This window comes from Hibiscus syriacus, unplaced genomic scaffold, assembly GCF_006381635.1.
Source record: "Hibiscus syriacus cultivar Baekdansim isolate YM2019G1 unplaced genomic scaffold, ASM638163v2 tig00112368_pilon, whole genome shotgun sequence".
Classification (NCBI taxonomy): Eukaryota; Viridiplantae; Streptophyta; class Magnoliopsida; order Malvales; family Malvaceae; genus Hibiscus; species Hibiscus syriacus.
Genome location: NW_024063315.1, coordinates 1 through 21,673, shown reverse-complemented (window position 1 = coordinate 21,673; position 21,673 = coordinate 1). Strand labels below are relative to the sequence as shown.

The following is a 21,673-nucleotide window of genomic DNA, read 5'->3' as shown; positions in this document are numbered from 1 at the left end:
TTATATTTAAGTCACATTTGTACATAGTATGTCAATATGCATAATTTATGATTTTTAATTAAAACATATGTATATAATTTTTGCATGTCACATTGTATGATATTTGTAATTTTTACATGACATTATTTTGCATAATTTGCATGATAGCCTCACGCGTATAACTCGACCTATTACATAATCGGACTAAGGGTAATACCCATTTAATTTAAAATTGTTGAAGTGGGCAGTCATAACTGATTTGAGGTTCGCTTTTAATGATTTTAAAATAAAAGTGTATCCCGAAAGTGAAACAAAAAAATTGATTCGTCACCTAAAATTTGGGAACGAGAGAAAAAGAAATGTTCGTTTATTTAAATATATCGAGAAAAGGTTGTTATATCTTTAAGATCTGGTCTCGATATTTGTAAATAATCGAACATTCTTTATCTTTCTAAAACGACTCGGTAATTTTAATTTAATTTATTTGAGTGCTTTTGAATGTTTTTAAATTTACATCTTTGTTTATGAGATCAAAAATTAAATTAAATTTGAATTTGTAAAGTTCATTGCAAAGACGTTAATTAATCGGCTAGGTACCGATTTAGGGCATTGTGGGGGTGCTAATCCTTCCCCGCACGTAACCGACTCCCGAACTTGGATTTTGGTAACGCAGACCCTAATTTGTTGTTTTAATTAAAATTAATTTTTATTTAAAATAACAAACATTTTTTGGTGCCCAATCACACCCTAATCAAAGATTGGTGACGACTCTTTGAACTGTATTTTTTCGATCATAAAGGAAATCCGAATTTTTTTCGAAACGAAAGGTTTTTCAATCACATTTGTTTTTAAATTAAAAATCAATTGAAAGAGATAAATTAAAAATTAATGTGGTTTTCAAAATCTCACCTTTTTTCACCTTTAAGAAAAAAATCGTTTCGACAGCTTGGTGACTCTGCTGGGGACTTTTTTTAAGAGAGTCAAGCCGATAGTCGATTAATTAATTGTCTTTGCAATTGAAAATTACAAATTCGTTTTAATTTGATTTTTGATCAGTTGTTTGGTTTTTAATAAGTTTTGTTTGTATTTTGATTTTTTTTTCGATTAACAATTAAATAGTTGTACTGATTTGTTTGCTAATGGTTTCAGATTATTTGTGAATTGAGAATTGATTTTTGAGTATTTTTTATTGTGTGTTTTTTTCGCTTTTCCTCACACACTGCACAGATGCATTATCATAACATGAGCTAAAACCCCGCTCCGTCCTATTTAAGTAGGAGTGAGAAACTATGCCCTCGTGTGATTTTCACTTCCGCATGGGATAGTGGATCGCTCCTGGAGCTCACGCCTTATGGTCCTCGTGATGGCAATCACCTCCGCATGGACATAAGGAGGTGTGTTCCCTCGAAATTGAACTCGATCCCCTAAAGCCTGTGATGGGCCAGGATTGAGGGTTCGGCAGCCCAATGGGGCACCGACAAGGACAATTCGAGAACCTATTACTTTAGAACCTAACCCAGCATATAGTGAACGTAGAGCCTGAACTTAGGTTGAACCAAACCCGAATCTTAAGAATCCCGTGAGGAGGGTACACAAGGAAAAGCTTTTTTGAGTCATTTATTTTCATTTTTTGAATAAATGCTTGCGAACTAGATATCATGCGATTAGGTTTATTTTTCGAACAAGCATGCGAACTAGATATCATGCGGTTAGGTTTATTTTCTGAATAAGCATGCGAATTAGATATCATGAGGTTAGGATTTCTTTTTGTGGATAACAAAGCATGGGGGTAGATATCATATTGGGTAGGATCTGATAAAGCATGATGGGGTAGTCAACATATGTGGGTAGGATTTTTGAACAAATTATTATCCTGAATTAATTGTTTCATGTTTACTAACCGATCTTTTGTTGTTTTTGCCTTGTTTCTTTTCTGTTTTGCATTGCATTGTCCATTACATGGTGTTGATTTGGGATCGATGTCCATATAGAAGGCCAGTAATATGGAACGAACGGCTCAGAAAGAGGTTGAAGACAATGTAGATGTTTTGAGGTGGTCGGAACAGTCCCAACTGACCAATGGGGACAGCGTGATGCCTGGATACGTGTCGGAGTTATTTGGTTATACTCACATCAACGTGCGTCAGAATGATCTAAGTGAGCTAAAGGAGATATGGGGAAGATGGACAGTAGCCGATAAGGAGATGTTTTATCAGTTGTACGGCGATATTCCTTATCTTCTGGATGTTACTATTGACCGAAATATGTTTAGAGCATTGGCACAGTTCTGGAACCCGGCTTATAGCTGTTTCACATTTGGTAGAGTAGATCTGACACCAACAATAGAGGAGTATCAAGCTTTGGTCTGTTGTCCGAGGTCCCAGATGGATAGAGTATATACCAAGCTTCCAGTCACTCCTTCGTTTAAGAAGAAATTATTATTGATGACCGGGATGAGTGAAGATTGGGTAGTTAGAAACATCAAGAAGAAAGGAGACAGTGAGTGCATTTCTTGGTCTGCTTTGAAAGAAGTAATTGCTCATCATCCTGATAAGAGAAAGAAGATTGACTTGTTTGCTTTAGGGATTTATGGGCTCGTTATTTTTCCAAAGGTGCTAGGATATGTAGACGTATCAGTCGTTGACTTGTTTGAAAGATTAGACAAGCGCGTGGATCCTGTTCCAGCTATTCTAGCTGAAACGTTCAGGTCTTTGAGTTCTTGTAGGCGCGAGGGAGAATGACGCTTTATAGGATGTGCGCCTTTGCTGCTAGTGTGGATTCTGAGTCATTTCAAACATGTTGAAAGGGCACCAGGACGAGTATTTCTAGACGGTTTCTCACCTTTGAAGGATTTTCTTTCTAAAGAGTGGCCTGGGGGTTTTACCGAAGATAAATGGATGGTCATCTTCAAGGATATCAGAGATGGAGATATTTTGTGGCGAGCTTCGTGGAATACCTCTTCGGATATACTTTACCGTTGTGGAGAGCGAGATTGGGTTCCTTTGCCAGGTATATGGGGTTCTGTTGGGTATGCACCGCTACTAGTTTCCAGACAGTATGGATCGAGGCAGTTCATTCCAGCCACGTGGGACTTGGTAGGGTCGGATTTTGCATTCAAAGGAGATCAGTATAAGGGTAAAGTTAAAGGGGTTGCTGAGGCTTGGAAGCAAACTCGTCACGTGAATTTGTTCACCTATGATATCGAGTTATCTCAAGAGTACGAGCAGTGGAGAAGTGGTCGAGTAAATGACAACATCCCAATAGTGAATCCTGAAAATATTCAGCCGGTGGAGGAACAGTTAAGAGTGGTGCCATCTTCATTAGAGTTAGCCAAGCGTGATTTCGAAGCAGAACGGAGACAATGGAGAATGACTTTACAGAAGCTAGAAGATGAAGTGTATCAAAAGAGATTAGAGATTGACATTCAGAAGAGTAGAGCAGATCGAATTGAAAAAGTAGAGAAATAACTTCGGCTAGACTTTGACGATCTTCGGTCAACTTATCAGCGAATGGTAAATGCTCAGGCAGGTTATAGCTCGAGTAAGTCTGTCGAATTGAGGCAAGAGGTGACGAGCCTCAAAAGAGTAACCGGAGAGAGTCAAGAAGAGCTTAAGCAAAGCAGGCACCAAGTGAAGATTTTATCGAAAGAAAAGGATTCTTTAGAGCAGCGGTTACAAAAGAGTCAAGCCCAGAATGAAAAGTTGAAGGAGGAAATTTCAAGTTTAAAGACCGTATTACAACGATACCGAAGCGGGGAAGGTAGCTCGAGCATTGGGGAGGTTGAAAGTTTGAAGAGACAAGTGAGCGAGCTTGAAGCCATGGTTCAAGAGTTTCAGAGGCAAGCAAGTGAGCTATCGATAGTTCCCTATGAGGGGGATATACAGTGGCGTTTTCGATGGGAGCGAGCTCAGGCGAGAGTCAAGCAAAGAGAGGACTTTATTGCTTGTTACCTAGAACACGCGCGGGGAATAGCTCAATATTTGGTCATTTTATCCGAGGAAGTTGCTGATGTGACTGAAGAACTGGATCCTGAGGCTGAAGAAAACCAGAAGATTGTAGAGTTACTAGCACACGTACAAGAAATAGGAGAGATGGTGCATATTTATTTGTGATATGTTTCAACTTTGTAATTGAACGTCGTTCTAATATAAAGAGTTGTTCTAAGGAGTCGTTCCAGGATCAACACCCTGCATTTTGCATATGCATTTTTAATACATTTAAATTTTTGCATCGCATTTTATTCATTCATAATCATATATTTCATATTCATTAATAAAATATCAGCGATAACAAAATGACTCTGTGACAGAGTAATACTGGAAAATCCCAAGCATACCTACAGAACCAGGAAGAAAGTTATGGAAGACAAACTTGCCCAAATTGAGAAGGCTCAGTTAGAGTTACAAGATAATATCAAAAAAATGCAAGAAGATATGATGAATGCACAAAAGGAGATGTTTGCTAAGTTTACGAGTATGTTGGAAGGAAGAAATCCAGAACATGGGAAAAGCCCTATGCCAGAAGGTGTAACTGAAGACCCACTTCATCATCCAGGGTTAACCCCAGAACAATCTCAGAATGTTCAAGTGACCCCTGTTCATGTCGGGAAGGTGCACATTAATCCAGTCGGTGCTTCTGTTAACGTACAGCCTGGATCTAGTTCGTATCAGGAAGAACATCAATATCATCAAGTTCCGGACCTTGATGAAGAAGCCAAGAAAGACCAAAACAATCTGTTGGAAGAGAAATGGAAGCAGTTAGAAAGAGAGGTCAGAGCCATGAAGGAAGATACCAGTGTCTATGGATTCGACGCAAAGGAGTTAAGTCTAGTTCCTGATCTGGTCTTGCCTCCAAAGTTTAAAGTTCCTGACTTTGAAAAGTTTGATGGTACCAGGTGCCCCTCTGCACATATCACAATGTTTTGTAGGAAGATGACCGGATACATAGGGGACGATCAATTGTTGATACACTGCTTTCAGGAAAGCTTAACTGGCTCGGCAATCCGGTGGTATAACCAGCTGAGTAGAGCTAATATTAAATCGTGGAAAGACTTGGCTAAGTCCTTTCTTGAGCAATACAAACATGTGAAAGATGTTAGGCCCAACAGGATGATGTTGCAAGGAATGGAAAAGAAGTCTAACGAGAGTTTTAGACAATATGCTCAAAGATGGAGAGATGTAGCAGAGCAAGTCCACCCGCCATTGGAAGAGGAGGAAACAAATATGCTTTTTGTCAACACCTTAAAGGCTCCTTTTTTCTCGCATCTTATCGGTAATCCTTATCGAAGTTTTGCTGATGTGGTTACAGCAGGAGAAATGATTGAAATGGCGATTAAGAGTGGAAAGCTCGAAGGAGGAGAGTCTAGTAAGAGGTCACCAACGAGGAGAAAGGAAAGCGAAGTCAGTAATGTGAGGCAGTACGATTCTAATAACATCACTGTTTCCCGTCCTCAAGGAGCAGGTCGTCAACACAAAATGATAATAGGCAAGGGGCAAGGGACCAGAGGAGAGAGAGGCCTCAATTTGATCCAATTCCGATGACTTATAAGGAATTGTTTCAGATTTTGTATGATCGACATGTGGTTTCGCCGTATCACGTGACACCAATGCAACCTCCTTTTCCCAAATGGTATGATGCTAGTGCTCAGTGTGAGTACCATACAGGGAACCCTGGGCATTCCATTGAGAATTGTACTGCTTTTAAGAAGGTTGTCCAAGCTTTGAGAACGAGGAATGTCATCAACTTTGGTGACAGTGAGAAGCCAAATATAGCTCATAATCCGTTGCCAAGCTATACAGGGGCAGGAGTTAATGCGATTACTGAAGAGAAAGGAAAGAGAATTGTAAGGAATGTTAGTGAGGTGGTATCACCCATGAGTTGGGTATGGTGCCAAATGGTCAAGGTAGGATTGTTGAAGCCCAGTTTGATGGGTGAACAGTTTAACAGTGGAGGGGTGTGTCAGTATCATAACAGTGAAGGACACAATATTTAGCAATGTCCTGACTTCCTATCTTTGGTACAAGACATGATGGACAGTAAAGAAATTGAGTTCTTTAGAGAGATTGCTGAAGAAGAGGAAGCGAAAATTTGCACTTCAGAATGATCGTCTAAAGGGGTATACAATGCTAGTTGTCCCCTAATTATTACTCCCAAAAATCGAGTTGCTGAGAAGGTAGCCCCGAAAGTGGTTATTACACCTCCATCTCCATTCCCATATCGGGATAATAAACAAGTGCCTTAGAGATATGATTGCCAGATGGGAGATGTAACAAAAGAGAATGAGGAAGTAGATGAGGTGGGACGCTTTACTAGAAGCGGTAGGTGTTATTCTCTTAATCCACCTAAAGAGTCTGAGAAGAAGGTTGCAGTTGATAAGGGGAAAAAGGTTGATGTGCAGATAGAAGAAGATAAGCATGTTGTCAATGAACCAGTAACCGAGAGTGAAGCTGTAGAATTTTTGAAGTTTCTGAAGCATAGTGAATACAGTGTTGTGAAATAGTTACACAAGTTGCCTGCCCGTATTTCTGTTTTATCATTACTTTTGAGTTCAGAGGCCCATAGGAATGCTCTGTTAAAGGTTTTGAATCAGACTTTTGTTCCGAAAGAGTTGCCCATTGAAAAGTTGGACCGGTTAGTTTCCAATGTACAAGCTGATAATTTTTATCTTTTTCTGATGATGAAATCCCTTCTGGGATGATGGGTAGTCAGAAGGCTTTGCACATTACAGTTAAATGTAAAGGGCATGTGTTGTCCCGGGTCTCGGTTGATAATGGTTCAGCTTTTAATGTGATGCCCTTAGTGACTCTAAAGAAGCTTTCATTAGATAATACACTTATGAGAACCTGTCAAAGTGTGGTTCGAGCTTTCGATGGGACTAAAAGAGAAGTGTTGGGCAAGATTGATGTTCCTCTGAATATTGGTCCAGCAACTTATGAAGTGGAATTTCTCGTAATGGACATTATGCCTACGTACAATTGTTTGTTGGGAAGGCCTTGGATTCATCAGGCCGGTGCAGTTTCGTCCACATTGCACCAGAGACTAAAATTTGTGATTGATGGAAGGTTGGTATGTATTCATGCTGAAGAGGACATTATTGCTTCTGTTTCTACTACTGCTCCGTATATTGAAGTTGATGAGCAAGCCGTCGAGTGTTCTTTCAGATCGTTGGAGTTTGTCAATGCTACGTTTGTGGCCGAAGGCAAGAAGATACCAAAGCCTCGATTGTCAAACTGTACCAAGATGGGGCTCAAATTGACTCTTGGAAGAGGAGCGAAAGTTGGAAAGGGGTTAGGTCGACAGTTGCAAGGACCGATGAATCCAATATGCCCTGTTACTAAAAGAGATCGATTTGGTTTGGGGTATCAGCCAACTCCGAGGGATAAGTTGAGGGGAATTAAGAAGGGCCAAGAAATCAGAAAAGCCAGATTGGCTGGTGAAGACCTTAGCTGGGAACCCATGATCTTCCCGCCGTTGAGCAGCATTTTCATGTCTGGGGGACATATGTTTCAAGGGGATTCAAGGAACACCGAGGTGATGGTTGAGAATGCCTTGGGATATTTAGGCATTAATGTTATAATTGATGGTGAGTTTGAGGAAATGAGAGCTATGGGCATTTATCCTGCACCGCCGGGCTTCGTGTTGAACAATTGGACCGCGGAAGAACTACCTGTAGTTTACAAATCTTTTACAGAGTAATGCACTGGAACTTTCTCCCTGTTGTTCATACCCTGGGGCAATAGGTGATTTTATGTAAAGGGTTAAGCTGATTGTTTTTTCTTGCTTTCAATAAAAGATGCATTCTGTTACCTCCAAATGGAAAACATTCTCCCATGCATTTCATTCATTCATTCTTTGTTGTATATATGTATGTATGTATTTCATTCTATTTATTTATATGGAAAAAGATCCTCCCATATGTATATATGTATATATATCTTCTCTTTCATTATTTTTTCAGGAGCTCAGATATCAATAATATGAATGCTAATGACTCTGACCCGGAGATTGATTTCGAGAAGCCTATATGTCAAGGGGGAGATCGAGGATTGTGATGATGATGAGGGATGTGAACTACCTTCTGAATTGCTGAAAATGGTGAAGAATGAAGATAAGCAGATTCTGCCTCATAAAGAGTCTACTGAGATTTTGAATTTAGGGACAGATGAGGATAAGAGAGAAGTAAAGATTGGTACCACTCTATATCAGTTGGAGGTCGACATGATTTGATAGAATTGCTTCAAGAATACAAGGATGTGTTTGCTTGGTCATACGAAGATATGACGGGTTTATATACAGAGTTGGTTGTTCACAAACTGCCAATAAAACCTGAATGTAAACCGGTATAACAAAAACTGAGAAGAATGAGACCTGAGATGCTGCTCAAGATTAAAGAGGAAGTGAAGAAACAATTTGATGTCGGGTTTCTTAAAGTGGCCAAATATCCTGAATGGGTGGCGAATATTGTCCCAGTACCGAAGAAGGATGGGAAAGTTCGAATGTGTGTCGACTACAGAGATCTCAACCGAGCTAGTCCAAAAGATAATTTTCCTTTGCCACATATAGACACGCTAGTGGATAATACTGCTGGAAATTCTTTGTTCTCTTTTATGGATGGTTTCTCTGGCTACAATCAAATTAAGATGAACCCTGAAGATATGGAAAAAACGACGTTCGTTACCATGTGGGGAACGTTTTGTTATAAAGTAATGCCATTTGGATTGAAGAACGCCGGGGCAACATATCAAAGGGCCATGGTGACGTTATTTCACGACATGATGCATAAAGAGATAGAAGTTTATGTCGATGATATGATTGTCAAAGCTAAGACAGAGGAAGAACATATCGGAATTTGAGAAAGCTTTTTAAAAGACTAAGAAGATGCCAGTTAAAACTCAACCCAAATAAATGTACTTTTGGGGTGACATCTGGGAAGCTGTTAGGATTTGTAGTAAGCCAAAAAGGAATTGAAATATACCCAGATAAAGTAAAGGCTATTCAAGACTTGCCAGCCCCACGAACACAAAAAGAAGTCAGAGGATTTTTGGGGAGATTGAATTATATAGCTCGGTTTATTTCACAGCTGACGGAAAAGTGTGATCCCATATTCCGCCTTCTTCGCAAGAATAACTCAGGGGAATGGAGTGAGGATTGTCAAAGAGCTTTTAAAGCAGTGAAAAGATATTTGTCGAGTACTCCAATCTTAACGCCACCTATCTCAGGCAAACCCTTGATTCTTTATTTGTCAGTTTATGAAAGTTCAATGGGGTGTGTGCTGGGGCAACGTGACCAAACTGAGAAGAAAGAAAGGGCTATCTATTATCTCAACAAGAAGTTCACTGAATGTGAGACAAGATACTCACCCGTTGAAAAGTTGTGCTGCGCTTTAGTATGGGCTACCCGAAGGCTTAGACAATATATGTTGTATCATACTACTTGGCTTATATCCAAGCTTGATCCCTTGAAATATCTAATGGGTGTGCCTGCATTATCTGGAAGATTAGCTCGTTGGCAGATCTTATTGTCTGAATTTGACATCCAATATGTAAACCAGACGACAATTAAAGGAAGTGCTATAGCGGAATTCATTGCAAGCAGGGCTTCGGAAGAATATGAGTCGTTGAGTTTTGATTTCCCAGATGAAGATTTAATGGCTATTTCGGTAGAAGAAGCAGTTGCATCCACTAGCAAATATTGGAAATTGAACTTCGATGGTTCTTCAAATGCCATGGGACATGGAATCGGGGCAATTTTGGTCTCACCAGAGGGAGAGCATTATCCTTTCACCAGTCGGCTTAATTTTGATTGTACTAACAATATGGCTGAGTATGAAGCTTGTGTTCTGGGTCTTAGAGCTGCTGTTGAACGCAAAGTAAAAATGCTCAAGGTGTATGGAGATTCAGCTTTGGTAATATACCAGCTCAGAGGAGAATGGGAGACAAAAGATCCCAAGCTTGTAGAATACCGTAAGTTGGTTATGGAGCTTGTTGAAGAATTTAAAGAAGTAACTTTCAATTACCTCCCCAGAGAAGAGAATCAAATGGCAGATGCCTTAGCCACACTGGCAGCAGCGTTTAAGATGAACGAGCATTCAAATATGATGCCCATTGAAATGAAAGCTTATGAGTATCCAGCCCATTGTTTTAATATTGAAGAAGAAGAAGATGGAAACCCCTGGTATTATGATATTTTGCAATATATAAGGTATCAGAGTTATCCAGAACATGCTACTGAGAATGATAAGAGAACCATTAGAAGAATGGCATCAGGGTATGTGCTTGATGGTGAGACCCTATACAAGAAAAGTCTGGATCAGGTTTTGTTAAGATGTGTGAACGCGAAAGAAGCCAAATTGATTCTTGAAGAAGTGCATGAGGGAATATGTGGTACCCATGCTAATGGGCATGTTATGGCTAGGCAGATTATGAGATTTGGGTATTATTGGTCAACTATGGAAACAGACTATATCAATTATGCCCGAAAATGTCACAAATGTCAGATTTATAGAGATAGGATACATACTCCTTCTCATCCGTTGCACGTAATGACAGCTCCGTGGCCATTCTCAATGTGGGGCATGGATGTTATTGGACAAATTTCGCCCAAAGCTTCAAATGGTCATCGCTTCATTCTGGTAGCCATAGATTACTTCACCAAGTGGGTAGAAGCAGCTTCTTATGCAAATGTTACTCAGTCTACAATATATAAATTTTTGAAGAAGGAGATCATTTGTAGATATGGTTTGCCCGAGAGGATTATCTCCGATAATGCGTTGAATTTAAATAATAAGATGATGGACTCGGTCTGTAAACAGTTCAAAATAAAGCATCATAATTCCACCACTTATCGCCCAAAGATGAATGGGGCAGTTGAGGTGGCCAATAAAAACATCAAAAGGCTCATAGAGAAAATGACTGAGACCTATAAGGATTGGCATGAAAAGTTGCCCTTTGCTCTGTTTGCTTATCGAACTTCAGTACGAACGTCAACTGGGGCAACTCCGTTTTCTTTGGTTTATGGGATGGAAGCTGTCTTACCTATTGAGGTGGAAATTCCCTCACTTCGGATTTTGTCAGAGGTAAAGCTTGATGAGGCAGAATGGGTCCAAGCTAGGTATGACCAGTTGAATTTGATTGAAGAAAAGAGATTGAAAGCTATTTGTCATGGTCAGATGTATCAAAAACGTATGATACGGGCACATGGTAAGAAAGTTCGCCTTCGAGAATTCCATGAGGGAGATTTGGTGCTTAAAAGGATTTTGCCTATTCAGAAGGATTTCAGAGGAAAATGGATGCCCAATTGGGAAGGACCTTATGTTGTCAAGAAGGCCTTTTCTGGGGGAGCTCTAGTCCTAACTGAAATGGACGGATCAGAATTACCATATCCAGTGCATTCCGACGCTGTTAAGAGATATTTTGCTTGAAGAAGAAATAAAAGAGAAAAAATGAGAAAAATGAGAAAAATGAAAAATGATGGAAAAAACGAAAAGGGAAAAAAAAGAAGAAAAAATGGAAAAGGGAAGAAAAATGAAAAATGAAAAAAGAGAAAAATGAAAAAAAAAAGAGAAATAAAAGGAGGGTTCAAGATGAAAACCCGAAAAGGGCGTCTTGGAACCAAAGGAGGTCTCAAGTTGAAAACCCGCAAAGGGGGACTTGAGTTGAATTTGAAATTCAGAATTCGTGCATGGTGGAGGTTCTAAATCAATTTTGGAAGTGGAAAGAGCTCCTGATACGGATAGTAATAATGACAGTTGGTGATCAGGGATGAGACTAAAGATTAATGAGTCTCGATTGAAATAACCAAGAGAAATTGAATGCACATGAGATTCAATACTGGTTTAGGGCATTCAATGATAGAGATCTGGGAGTTTAGAAGCAGCTTCATACTCTTAAGCATCACAGTTTTGGAGATCTTTTTGACAGAAGCTACATTCGAGACATTTTAACGACGTGCCAGTTCAAAAGCATTTGCATTATTGATATTTGAAGACGCCTACTCTTTTGTTCTTTTGCTTTTTCCAGTTAAAAGTTTGCCATTTAGTTGCCAAAAGTTCTCTGTATTTATATAAATAAAGAGATGTCTTTTATTGTTCGTTTCCCTTTTGTAAGCATCTTATTTTGAAAAGTTAAAACATATAGCTTAACTTGAAGTACATGAGATCATTTTGTATTATTGTGCAAAAGGTTTTGGAAAATGCAGGTATTCTGAAGTTGACAATGGTTTAAACATGTAAGCTTGTGTGGCTATGGGAAACTAAAACCTAGGAATTCATAGAAAATCTCAGCTATGATAAGAAGACCCAAAGAGATTGTCGTTGATCAAGAAGTTGGTCATGGGCACTGGCGGGTTTCAAGAAAAGAAAGAGTCAAGGTTCTGTTAAGCCGAGTGATACGGAATTGAGATTGTTAACTGGGGTGAATTGGTCAAATGTTTTGTACCCAAGATGAAACCGAGTTCCATCGAGATCAAAAGGAGATAGAGTTCCTTCGAAGAAGAAAACACACTGAATTGCATACATTTTAGACATGATTAGGATCATAACATTCATAATTGCATGATGACTTAAATATCTACAGGTTTCTCAGGGATAATTGAATATTGAAGATATGAAAACATCAAGATGAGGATAACTAGTTTTGAAATCTTGAAAGAATGATGTTTAGATGACGATTGAGCCAAAATAGATCCGCATATCCAATGTCTTCCAGACAAGTTTTCACGATGGAGATGGATTTTCAGAAATTTTCTCAAATTCTAAATTTTTGAGTATAATATTTTTCAAACATATATTAATGATTGGTAATGTTTGATTTTCAGGTTTGACCATTCGAAGTAAGTCAATCTTAAGCCTTCACGGAAGAGTAGTGAAGCAAGTCAATCTTAAACCTTCATGGAAGAGTAGTGAAGCAAACTTATTTTATGAAGATTGTTCGAGTTCTATACTCTCTGAAGGAATAGAGAGCGGACCCGTTTTATGAAGATTGTTCGAGTTCTATACTCTCTGAAGGAATAGAGAGCGGACCCGTTTGTTGAAGATTGTTCGAGTTCTATACTCTCTGAAAGAATAGAGAGCGGACCCGTTTCATGAAGAATGTTCGAGTTCTATACTCTCTGAAGGAATAGAGAGCGGACACGTTTGTTGAAGATCGAGTTCTATACTCTCTGAAGGAATAGAGAGAGGACACGTTTTATGAAGATTGTTCGGGTTCTATACTCCCTGAACGAATAGGGAGCGGACACGTTTGTTGAGGATTGTTCGAGTCCTATACTCTCTAAAGGAATAGGGAGCAGACACGTTTATTGAAGACCGAGTCTTATACTCTCTGAATGAATAGGGAGCGGACCCGTTTGTTGAAGATTATTCAAGTCTTATACTCCCTGAACGAATAGGGAGCAGACACGTTTGATGAAGATTGTTTGAGTCTTATACTCTCTGAAGGAATAGGGAGCGGACCCGTTTGTTGAAGATTATTCAAGTCTTATACTCCCTGAACGAATAGGGAGCAGACACGTTTTTTGAAGATTGTTTGAGTCTTATACTCCCTGAATGAATAGGGAGCAGACACGTTTTCCAAGGATTGTTCGAGTCTTATACGCCTTGAAAGAAAAGGGAGCAGACCCGTTATTTGAAGATTTTTCAAGTATCACTTCTCTTGAAGTAACAGTGGAATGGTTTAATCTTTTGAAGTTCTCATGACCGGACAAACTCGATCATCTTTTGATCTTTGCTCTATTATCGTTACACGACAATGAGCAAAGAGGGGCAGCTGTAGATGCTCGGTTTTATCCGAGTCTAGGTCGGGACAGGCCCCATTCAAGCCCAATGGACAACAGATATATGCACAAGAAGATAGCAGTTTGAGGGTCAGTTTTTAGCAGTTTTAGTTTTTAAGAAATAACCACCCATCATCAGTTTTAATGGGATTTAAAAAAGAGAGGGATAGCAACTACGGGGGGGGAGGGCATAGACAAAAAAAAGGGGACGAAAAACACAGAAAAAAGGAAAAGAACAGTACTTGTAAAAGGTTATTTCCCATATTCGAGGATTAAAGGAAGCAAAGGATCTCTCTTGTCATTGAATCAGAGTAATACACAAAATCAAAAATGGGTACTTATTTCTATATTTCCATTCTCAATTGTTTTTGTAATTTGCTTACTTATTTCTATGTTTCCATTTTCAATTGTTTTTGTAATTTGCTTGTACATGCATATGCTTTGAGTCAAAATCAAGTTAAAATATATAGAAATAACAGTACATTTACCTTAGAGGTTTGGGGTCATTTCCGGTGCTACATTCGAAGGAAAAAGAATAAATAGGTTCCTAAAAAAACAGAATAAAATCAGTAATATTTTGAAATCAATTCGTTTAAGGGTGAATGCAAATAGGAAAGGGTTTTAGTCCATTTACCTTATTCGTCGGAAACATTATTGTTGGTTTTGTCGGAGTAGATAGTGGGTATTATGTGTGAGCTTCGAAGGGTAGATAGTGAGGGAGAGAGTTTCGAGAGATGGGAGTTGAGGAAGAATATAAATTATAAGAGGGGTTTGTTTTTTTATTTGGTTTGATCCATGGCCATTAAAAAATGAGTGAGGCAGTAGCATTGGGAGGCAACCATTAAAGTTCAAGTTGTGTGGGTTTAGCGAGAGAGAAGAGGGGAGAATGGAGAGAGAGTGAGGCGTCTGTGCACTTTGGTTTCAACAAATCACTAAGTTTTTTTTAGTTAAGTTATAGTAAAGTTTTTGGTTAAATTAGGTTTAAGTCCATGATATTTATGTTTGCTTTTCTTTAAGTCTTTGTTTTAGTTTTAAATTAGTATGTTTAATTTTACATGTGTTCAGATTTAGTCATTACTTTAATGTATAATATATATATATATATATACATTTTTTTAAAAATTGTAGTTTAGCATGTCATGTTTTTATTTTTATATTTAAGTCACATTTGTACATAGTATGTCAATATGCATAATTTATGATTTTTAATTAAAACATATGTATATAATTTTTGCATGTCACATTGTATGATATTTGTAATTTTACATGACATTATTTTGCATAATTTGCATGATAGCCTCACGCGCATAACTCGACCTATTACATAATCGGACTAAGGGTAATACTCATTTAATTTAAAATTGTTGAAGTGGGCAGTCATAACTAATTTGAGGTCCGCTTTTAATGATTTTAAAATAAAAGTGTATCCCGAAAGTGAAACAAAAAAATTGATTCGCCACCTAAAATTTGGGAACGAGAGAAAAAGAAATGTTCGTTTATTTAAATATATCGAGAAAAGGTTGTTATATCTTTAAGATCTGGTCTCGATATTTGTAAATAATCGAACATTCTTTATCTTTCTAAAACGACTCGGTAATTTTAATTTAATTTATTTGAGTGCTTTTGAATGTTTTTAAATTTACATCTTTGTTTTATGAGATCAAAAATTAAATTAAATTTGAATTTGTAAAGTTCATTGCAAAGACGTTAATTAATCGGCTAGGTACCGATTTAGGGCGTTGTGGGGGTGCTAATCCTTCCCCGCACGTAACCGACTCCCGAACTTGGATTTTGGTAACGCAGACCCTAATTTGTTGTTTTAATTAAAATTAATTTTTATTTAAAATAACAAACATTTTTTTGTGCCCAATCACATCCTAATCAAAGATTGGTGGCGACTCTTTGAACTATATTTTTTCGATCATAAAGAAAATCCGAATTTTTTTCGAAACGAAAGATTTGTCAATCACATTTGTTTTTAAATTAAAAATCAATTAAAAGAGATAAATTAAAAATTAATATGATTTTTAAAATCTCACCTTTTTTTCACCATTAAGAAAAAAATCGTTTCGACAGATTTTGTTGAAACCCAAAAAGAAGAATCAAGAGAGGCAAAGAATCAAAAACAAATGGCTGTCCACATTTTCACAAACGAGAGGGCGTCTCTGATTTTGTGAGAAAACACACACACCAGTCCCTATCCCCCACAGTCAAAACATAGAATTGGATTTCAAGGAGAAGTTCTTTGACGCCGTGGATTTCGAAAGGAAGCAATTTGTTGAGTTATTTGAGAACTGGATTGTTTAAGACATCGGAAAGTTTGCATTTCATTCGAGCTTCCATAAAGGGTATCCCAAAGAACTACTTTATCCGACCAACCAATGGGTAGAAACAGACGAGAGCGTCGGAAATGGACTGCTTAAGCATATCGAGAATTGTGGTTTCATCGACGATCGATATCACATATTTTGGGATAGAAATAGACCAAATGGTTAAAGAGTGAGGGAGTTAATTGATCGAGGAACGACAACCGGTAGTGGTGACGTTGGTAGGTGATGATGGCTTCACGAAAGCTGGAAGGAGTGATGGAGAGGGTAACGAAAGGTGGGGAGATACTAGGATACCGAGTGGAGAAAGGGAAAAAGGGGTGTTGGTGTTGGGAAAGGAAGGGGTAGACGGTGGAGGAGAAGGGAGGGGTATTTTCGTCATAAAATAACGGTGATGTGGCATGTTCTGATTGATCAGTGAGAATTTTTTTTAACGAAATTAATGTTTCGAGATAAACGAAGTAACGATTTATAATTGAGAGAATAAAACGTTTCAAAAAATACTTTAAATGATAATTCAATACAAGTGATATAATTCAGGGCAATGGGGCATTTAAGCCTAAAGATATTATAACTTTTGAGTAAAAGGGAATGATATTTTTTGTTTTAAGGGTATTTTATTTGTAATATCAGGACTTAAATTTTGAAAAAGAAAAATTGACTCTAAAACTAGGACCCGTCATATTGAGGTCAAATTGTACCAATTTGTATAATAAGCCCCCATGACTCTAGTTTCTTAATAGTCGCACGCAGTAACATTTGGTGGTAAATAAAAGAACAGATAATTAAAAAGGTTAAATCCGAGTAATTCCTGAAATATTAGGGACCTACTCACGTAATATCCCTTATTTCCTCTGGATCTATAAACAGAAAAACCAAACAGTCTCGATAAAAGTATGCGAAAACCCCTGTAATTTTTCTAAAAGATTCATAACGCAATCAAATTATTGCTTATCCGTATAATGGACTTCGCTCAGGTGAGTTAGATCTAACTCTCTTTTAATCTCTCCCTTTTACTTTTTGCTAGTTCATCAAATTTCTTTGATTTTTTACCTACTTGTTCTATGCATGATGCTGTGCTTGGATTGGTTAACTGGTAGATCTGAGTTTTTTTCCCTTAGAAATTTCGACTTTGAAGTTGTTTGATGATAAAACGAATGAATTCTGACAATTTGTAAGCAAAGATTGGTAAGCAACACTAGGTTGTTTTCAAGTAGATCCCAAGATCCAACTTTGGAGAGAGAAAATTTCGTCTTTATGTTGCCTCAATGATTTGGTTGAAGAAAGAAGGTGAATTGAATAACCTCATTGCTTATTGGAACATGAAAACTAGATGGACATTTTACAACTTTGAGACCAGATTTTTATTTGGTGCTTAAGAGTACTGATTTGATGCTTTATAATGATTTTACTTTCCTTTTGTGCAGCCTCCAGTTGAAAATTATGCCAACCCGAGGACTTGTTTCTTTCATGTTCTCTTCAAGGTCAATTGTTTTTTGCATCTAATTATCTTGATCTGGTGAATCGGATTATATGCCCTTTTTTCGGTGTTGATGCTTGGTTCTTGTTTCCTGCAGGCTGCAGCATTGGCCTTTTACATCCTTTCTGCTCTCTTTTTCAACAGCTTGTGATCATTTTTGTGGTGACTGTTCTTCTTTCTGCTTTGATTTTTGGGTTGTTAAGAATGTTAGTGGACGTATATTGGTCGGTTTGAGGTGGTGGAATGAAATTAATGATCTCGGTGAGAGTGTATGGAGGTTTGAATGTCTTGACCAAGAGGTGATCATTTCACTAATTGAACCATACATGCACTTGTAGATTTAACATTATCAAGTCTCTCAATTTTTCACTGTTGCTGTCTATTTTAGTCGTTGGCTCGGATGAACAAGAAAGATTCATGGCTATTTTGGTGGACCCTTACCTTTCAGTAAGTTTATCCTATGGCATACTATGTAGATAGGTGAAGTTGTGTGTCCTAAATGATCGAATCATTAATTCATTCCTTAATTTTTCAGGCTGTTGCCTGGCTTGTGCTTGGAATATTCTCTCTCATAAGGTTTCAAGCGATTATCTCCTCGTTGTTGAGTTTTGTTTGACTCTCAACATTGCCAATATCGTGGGCTTCACCAAATGCCGCAAAGGTTGGTTTATTTAATATAATTACAATGCTTGGTTGAGTACGCCATCGTGTGATTTGTAGCCTTAGTCTAGCTATTCATTCAAGGTTTCTTTTATGCAACTTCTATACTAAATTATTGTGGCATGATTGATACAAGGAAATGACATGTGATTATTAAATTAATTATGACTTGGTCTTGAATAATTCATGATAGGTGCAAAATAGATTTTCCTAGAAATTTATGACTTAGCCTGAATATCTCTGGGATTTTTAGATTAGCTCATCTTGTCTTGTACTTTAGATATTGTGATGACTTTTCCAATGGATACCATATACTGCATTTATCGTCATTTGGCTACATGATTGGTGTTATTGGTTTGCATGAGACCAACAATTAGGGTAGTGATTCCTCTCGGTGTAAACCGGGCAATACCCATTCATACATTTGCTTTTGTTTTTCTGCATGTATTCTCAGTTTGTTGCAGGTTAAAGTTTTGATTTTTTTTTTCCTACGTCTATATTTTGAGAGATGATAAGTGATGATGCTCGGTTAATACGTATTGGTGCTAAGATTTGAGAATGCATGTACTCATTGTTGGTAAAATATTGACCATAAATCATGTTTTTGGTCCTTCATTGCAGATGCCAAGAAGCAGATTCAACAGTTTGCCACCCAGACCATTGCTTCGAGATTTTCTTCCACCATACAATCGGCATTTAGTGTCGTCTGAAACAGTCGATAGTAATATACGAGAACGAAATGGAACAAACTGTGGTGAAGTGAGCAAAAGTGTGGCATGTAGAAAACTGAGTATGAATTTGCCATTTTGATTGGTTCTTTTTTTTCAAATGGTACATCTAATGCTTTGTATAATGAATCGCATTGAAAGTTTGTGATGACAATGTTCCTTCACTTGCAAGGTACCAAGATGGCCTACAACAGTTATTTCAAGACAATTTCTATTCTTTTTCGTTGGTTAAAAATTAGCAATGAGTATAGGCCATCAATTTCTTGCTTTACACTTCTCCATTTCCATTTATTTCTTGCTTCCATTGTTGTCTATGAACGCCATTAACTTCCTCTGCTATTCCACTATGAAGCTTCCTTCAAGGGTCCGAAGCCTTAGAAATGCATTGTGTTCGTGGTTCAAACATTCGTTTAATCCCCCTTCTTGTGATCAAAAGATTTCTTGCAAAGCGGAAGATTTTCCCTTGAATTTCAATCAAAACTCTCGATTCCGTGCCTACGCTTTTTGATTCTTAGGCTCACATTGCAATATCGACAATACCCAGATTTTGAATTGCTTACCAAGTTCAGGTTTTGCTTCTTCGAGGCCATATGGTGTTTCTCTTCAAGGCAGGGTAGCTTCAAGGGTTCGGTGATTCTCAACTTTGTTTGAAACCGGTGTAAAATATAAGTGTTTCGAGAGAATCCACATTCAAAACGAGAATAACGAGAAGCCACGTGTTGTTGAAAGAGTCGGCAAGGATGAAAACTCCCTAGGAAGACTAGGAGGAGATGTTCCTCTAGCTGAAGGTGAAAACAATGTGAAGAATGTAGGGGAGGGTTTGCAGGAGAAGAAGAGTGGGATATCAGCCGAGAGGGACATCGAAAAGGAAGCATGGGGTTTGCTGAGAGATGCGGTTGTGACGTATTGTGGATCCCCTGTTGGTACGGTGGCTGCAAATGATCCTGGTGATAAGCAGCCTTTGAATTATGACCAGGTTTCCATTCGTGATTTCATGCCTTCGGCTTTGGCTTTCTTGCTTCGAGGTGAAGTAGAGATTGTCGCGAACTTTCTCCTGCATACCTTGCAGTTGCAGGTATTTATACATACACATAGAAATATATATTATACATGTTCACTTATTTATCTTGTTTTTAATTTAGAGTCCGGAGAAAACTTTAGATTGCTATAGTCCAGGACAGGGTTTGACGCCGGCAAGCTTTAAGGTTAGAACTGTACCTCTCGTGAAAATAAGTTCAAGGAAGTACTAGGTCCAGATTTCGGTGAATCCGCCATCGGACGTGTTGCACCGGTGGACTCCAGTTGGTACATTGCACAATTTCGTAGACATGTTACTAATGTGACTTATGTTTATTGAAACCGCTTTGTGGATAGGATTGTGGTGGATTATATTGTTGAGGGCATACGGGAAGATCACCGGTGACTATGCATTGCAAGAGAGACTGGACGTTCAAACAGGAATAAAACTGATCCTCAACTTGTGTTTAGCCGATGGATTTGATATGTTTCCAACTCTGTTAGTCACCGACGGATCATGCATGATAGACAGAAAGATAGGTACTCACGGTCATCCTCTGGAGATCCAAGTGAGTTCATTTGTTGAGTTGCTCTATGTTACCTGGTCTCAATGATCCATGTTGTCATCTCAAATGTTTGATCTGAAGGCTTTGTTTTACTCCGCCCTACGTTGCGCTAACGAGATTCTTTATGATGCTTGAAGAACTTGGTTAGCCATCAACAATAGACCGAGTGCACTATCCTTCCATAAGAGAATACTATTGGGTCGACATGAACAAGGTGATCGAGATTTATCGGTATAAAACGGAAGAGTACTCCATGGATGCTACCAACAAGTTCAATTTTATCCAAGCAAATCCCCTCACGGCTTATGGACTGGATACCGAAGAAGGCGGTTTCTAATTGCCAATCTACAGCCAGCTCACATGGATTTTAGGTTCTTCACACTCGGGAATCTCTGGTAGATTGTTTCATCGTTGGGCACTCCGAAACAGAACAAAGCTATATAGACTTAATCGAAACCAAATGGGATGATATCGTGGGACATAAGCTATCCTGCCGTGGAGAACGAGGAGTGGCGCATAATTACGGCTGTGACCCAAAGAATACGTGAGTACCCTGCCCTTTATTATTACTAGGTGTATATTTCCTCCTATGTATTATCTACCGACACGGTGTACTTAACGTATTGTGCAGCCCTTGGTCGTATCATAACGGTGGATCTTGGTCGACGCTACTTTGGCAGGTAAACTTGAATTTTCTTGTATGTTGGAGCAATGCCTTCTTGTACAAGCAACATTGTCCTATGATGCTTTCATGGAATTAAACTCACAATCTTGTATTACCCCTTAGTTTACTTTGGCATGCATCAGATGGGGCAAATTACAACTAGCCCAGAAGGCAGTTCTTGGCCGAGAAGAAGCTCTCGTCGACTGATGGCCTGAATACTACGACACTTAGTGGGAAGTTCATCGGAAAACATCTCGCCTTTACCAAACATGGACTATCGCCGGTTTCAACCTCTAGAATGATGGTGGAGAATCCACAGTTGGCTTCCTTGTTGTTCTGGAGGAGGACTACGAGCTTCTCAAGATCTGCGGTTGTGCACGTAACAAAAGTGGCCGGAAGAAATGTTCACACGGCGCTGCTAAATCTCAGATACTCGTCTGATTCGAACCCCGTTTCTTCGGAAAAGCAGAGATCCTTTCAAC

At 38.5% G+C, this 21,673-nt stretch overlaps 2 pseudogenes; both read left to right on the top strand.

Annotated features, from left to right (window-relative positions):
* The first annotated feature begins 16,964 nt into the window (after nt 1-16,964).
* On the top strand, nt 16,965-19,135 carry LOC120178691 (annotated as a pseudogene).
* A 122-nt stretch (nt 19,136-19,257) lies between these two features.
* LOC120178676 lies at nt 19,258-21,570 on the top strand (annotated as a pseudogene).
* Nucleotides 21,571-21,673: the final 103 nt, after the last annotated feature.